Source organism: Babylonia areolata, chromosome 20 (genome assembly GCF_041734735.1).
Source record: "Babylonia areolata isolate BAREFJ2019XMU chromosome 20, ASM4173473v1, whole genome shotgun sequence".
In the NCBI taxonomy this organism is placed as follows: domain Eukaryota; kingdom Metazoa; phylum Mollusca; class Gastropoda; order Neogastropoda; family Buccinidae; genus Babylonia; species Babylonia areolata.
Window position 1 is genome coordinate 50,118,138 of NC_134895.1, and position 4,603 is coordinate 50,122,740.

At 43.7% G+C, this 4,603-nt stretch overlaps 1 non-coding gene across 1 annotated transcript; it reads left to right on the forward strand.

Annotated features, from left to right (window-relative positions):
• The first annotated feature begins 2,001 nt into the window (after positions 1 to 2,001).
• On the forward strand, positions 2,002 to 2,083 carry Trnas-aga (transfer RNA serine (anticodon AGA)). The gene has a single exon. It is a non-coding gene; the product is annotated as a tRNA-Ser (tRNA).
• Positions 2,084 to 4,603: the final 2,520 nt, after the last annotated feature.

Genomic DNA, 4,603 nt, shown 5'->3' on the forward strand with positions numbered 1-4,603 from the left:
ACTTCAGGTACAGTGTGTGTGATGTTCTTTTGTTCACTGAAAAAGGCACGTAGTGTTGTTGTATTGATGTTTTCTGAAAGAGACTGAGAATGCTGCGTTGCACTTTCTGTGGCGGGTTTCTTGGGTTTATCTATTAGTGTGTCGTTTTGATCAAAATATTTTTTCGGTGATTATGGTGTTTTTGTCTATGTTACCTTAGCACTCAAATCTATATACTAAAAGGTCTGACCATGCCAACATTTCTACCAACGAGCAAGAATAAGTCCTCTGAATAAAGTTTAACGTAGTGGTCATTTCAATCGGTGTGGATTCACTGAAGGAGGTGGCCTCTCCAGGGCCTTGTTCCTCACACAAATCCATTGTCCTGTGGTGGTGGTGCTGTGTACACATGGGATGGGGGAGATTAACTCTCTCCATACGAACGGCGAAAGAGACGACGTTAACAGCGTTTCACCCCACTTACCATCATCAAAATATTGCAAACTGAAGGCTCTTATACTGGAGAGGTGAATGTTGACAAAGAATACCACAATTCTGACGACGGAAGCTAAAGGTTGGGTCATTCAGACACCCAGTGGACATCCGCGGGGTCTGTGTAGAGGAGAAGAGAGGACTGGCCGTAGTGAGTGAGTTAAACTGAGCCTTTGGCATCGCTAAGCACAATGGGAGAGAGAGAAAGTCAAATGATAAATATTTTTTAAGGGTAATTCTCTTCTCATAGGCTGTCCACATAATATTCTTCAGCGAATTCAAAAACTTCAAAACAATGCTGCCCATCTGACTCTGAGAGTCCCACGTACTGATCACATTTCTCCTCACCTCCGCACTCTACATTGGCTCCCTACTGAAGCGAGAATTAAATACAAAGTTGCGTGTCTCTGCTATTCTGCTTTCCACTCCGCAGGACCTACATATCTTTGACCTTATCAGTGTTTTCACTCCCGCAAGAAATCTCCGCTCTTCCTCTCACTGTTACCTTTTGAAACTTCCTCGTGTCAATACAAGAACCTATGGTGAACGTTCTTTCTTCTTTGCTGCTCCTCACATCTGGAACAACCTTCCTCATCATATCCGTGCATCTGATTCTATTTCTGCTTTTCGCTCATCACTAAAGACTCATCTTTTTAAAACCTATCTATAAGTACTCTCAGCTTCCTTTTCTCCACCACCACCCATGTCAGCTCACTTTGGATGTATGAAGAGTGGGAAAGGGAGAGTGTGAGTGGAAGAGGGGTTTTTGAGAAAAGGTGGTCATGAATGTTTTATGTTACTTGTAATATTTTTCTTTCATGTAAAGCGCCCTGAGCTCTTAGTGAGAAAGGGCGCAATATAAATGTACATTATTATTATTATTATTAAGCTGAAAAGCTTCTTCACACAATGCCCTCACTCACATACAGAGAGAGAGAGAGAGAGAGAGAGAGAGAGAGAGAGAGAGAGAGAGAGAGAGAGAGAGAGACGACGCTTGATGCTTTGACACTTTAATGTCATTGGCCATGAGATCCTTATGACATGGGTGAATGCATCTTCTCTGAAGAAAAATGATTGTAACCATGCAACATATTCCAACACTGGCTACAGAAGAAAATTGTCAAAACTATCTGACCACGCAGTTATGCTTGTTGTGCTTTTAGCCAAATCCTCATAGCTTCTGATGTAGATTTTCCTATCGAGATTATCACCTCGTGATCTTCTGATGTTAACACGCTAAAGAGGTCCTTTCTTTTTGTAAATCTTTTTTTTAAAAACCACTCATTTACTTCTCAAATCATTATATTATGATTTAAAATCAAACAAAATTAATTTCATCATGAACTGCGGAGATCCACAAAGGACATGGAGAATTTATGGACGTACCTGGCATAAACCTTTTTTTTTTTTGTTGGCATCAAAGCCAAAAGTTCTTAATCTAAACTGGAGAGAGAGAGAGAGAGAGAGAGAGAGAGAGAGAGAGAGAGAGTGGTTTGGTAAAGGGTGTACTGGGAGGCATTTCGAACCGAAGTCGTCGTGGCCGAGTGGTTAAGGCGATGGACTAGAAATCCATTGGGATCTTCCCGCACAGGTTCGAATCCTGTCGGCGACGTTTCCTTTTTTCTTTTTCTTTTTTTAACCCCCAGGCATATTGTGGAGCAACTGGTTAGAAAAAGCGGAAGTCAGTGAAAAGTTCAGCCCCTTCACCTCTGGGATGTTCCGGTAAAGGCAACATGGCGACTCTGTCCGCTGAAACTGAAAGTGCGTTTGACTCCATGAAAGTTGAAGAACCGGGAGGAAGGTGGCAGAATGGTTAAGACGCTCAGCTGCCAATACAGAGAGTCCGTGAGGGTGTGGGTTCGAATCCCGCTCTCGCCCTTTCTCCTAAGTTTGACTGGAAAATCAAACTGAGCGTCTAGTCTTTCGGATGAGACGATAAACCGAGGTCCCGTGTGCAGCACGCACTTGGCGCACTGAAAAAGAACCCATGGCAACGAGAGTGTTGTCCTCTGGCGAAATTACGCAAAATGAAATCCACTTTCATAGGTACACAAATATGTAAGCATGCACTCAAGGCCTGACTAAGCGCGTTGGGTTATGCTGCTGGTCAGGCATCTGCTCAACAGATGTGGTGTAGCGTGTATGGATTTGTCCGAACGCAGTGACGCCTCCTTGAGAAAGTGAAACTGAAACTGAAACTGAAGAACCGAAAGAGTATTTAAAAAAGAACGGACAACTGATGAGTGGCACGAAAGTTGAACTTGATCGTAGAGTAAAAATTTTCAATTGTCGCGGAACCAGAGAAACAAGAAGGCGAAGTCAAGTCAGTTTCTGCTGTCACAGCGACATCAACCTCCCGCACATTTTAACAACTGAAATGGAGAAAAAAAGAGAAAGAAAGTATCGGTCATGTGTGTCACATATTCATTCAGAATCTATATACTTTCCAGTATTTCATATTGTTGCCAGATAGTATGAGTGAGTGGGTGAGTGAGTGAGTGAGTGAGTGAGTGTGTGTGTGTGTGTGTGTGTGTGTGTGTGTGTGTGTGCGTGTGCGCGCGCGCGTACGTGCGTATGTGTGAGCCTATTAATTGTATATGCTTAATCTAATTATTACAACAACAACTATGTTCACGTTCAAAATACTTTCTTTATTAATCCCGTGATGTTAAAAAAATTAACGAAAGAATGGGCCAGGGTCAACGTCAGAGGTAGTTCCCTTGGTTCATGTGTACTGAATGCGAATGTACTGTGCTCTGTATTTTTATTTTATTTTATGTTTTTATTTATTTATTTTTTTATAGGAGAAATCAGTGGATGCCTGAAAGTTCTGCAAATGAGCAGGATAGTTTCAGCATCCCTGGAAGGTTCTTTCTAATTTTTTTGTTTTTGTTTTTTGTCTTTTGTATCTTTTTTTGTTTGTCTTTTTTATCTTTTTTTTGTGTTCCTTCCATCATCATTTTTCTTCCTTTCTGTTGTCTTTTCTTTTCTTTTTTTTTTCTCATGTTTTTAATCTGTCTTCTTCCCAAAGGCATGTTCAAGCACTTACAAGACCATGCAACATGTATTACACATACACACAAAATCATATTCCCTGAAAGATACCTACAGCTGTTTTTTTTTTTTTTCCACAGCGCTCATGTGACTCATGTGTGTGTGTGTGTGTGTGTGTGTGTGTGTGTGTGTGTGTGTGTGTGTGTGTGTGTGTGTGCGTGCGTGCGCGCGTGTGTGTGTGTGCGTGTGTGTGTGTGTGTGTGTGTGTGTGTGTGTGCGCGTACGCGTGTGTATATGTGCGTGTGTGTGTGCGTGTGTGTGTGTGTGTGCGCGCGCGTGTGTGTGTGTGTGTGTGTGTGTGCGTGCGTGCGTGTGTGTGTGTGTGTATGTGCGTGCTTGTGTGTGTGTGTGTGTGTGCGTGTGCGTGCGTGCGTGCGTGTGTGTGTGCGTGCGTGCGCGTGTGCGTGCGTGTGTGTGTGTGTGTGTGTGTGTGTGTGTGTGTAGAGTCGGCTGGACTGGAAAGTAGCAACGATGCAGATAAAGACCCATTTGTGAAAGGCTCTCTCCGTACTTAACGATGTAAAAGGTAGGTACGGCGATAAGTTTGTACAATACACTGATCACACAGGGGGCTACTGTACACAGTAGCGCGGGCCCCCAGGGTTTTTAGCTAGCAGCCAGGCAGATTAATTAATGTTGGACTGAATGGCATTGTATCTTGATTGATTCAACTGGACTGAACTTGTGTGTGTGTGTGTTGTGTGTGTTGTGTGTGTGTGTGTGTGTGTGTGTGTGTGTGTGTGTGTGTGTGTGTGTGTGTGTGCGTGCTTGCGTGCGTGTATTTCTGTGTCTGTGCGTGTCTGTGTCTGTGTGTATACATATGAATACTCGTGAGCGTGAGCGCGCGCGGCGTCTGTAAATATTTAATGAACGAATAAACAGCTATCTATCTATCTATCTGTGTGTGTGCGTGTGTATGTGTGTGTGTGTGTGTGTGTGTGTGTGTGTGTGTGTGCGTGCGTGCGTGCGTGCGTGGGTGCGTGCGTGCGTGCGCGCGTGTGTGTGTGTGTGTGTGTGTGTGTGTGTGTGTGCGCGCGTGCAAACGGCGTACTTTTTGCACGTCCATTTATCCAAGCGC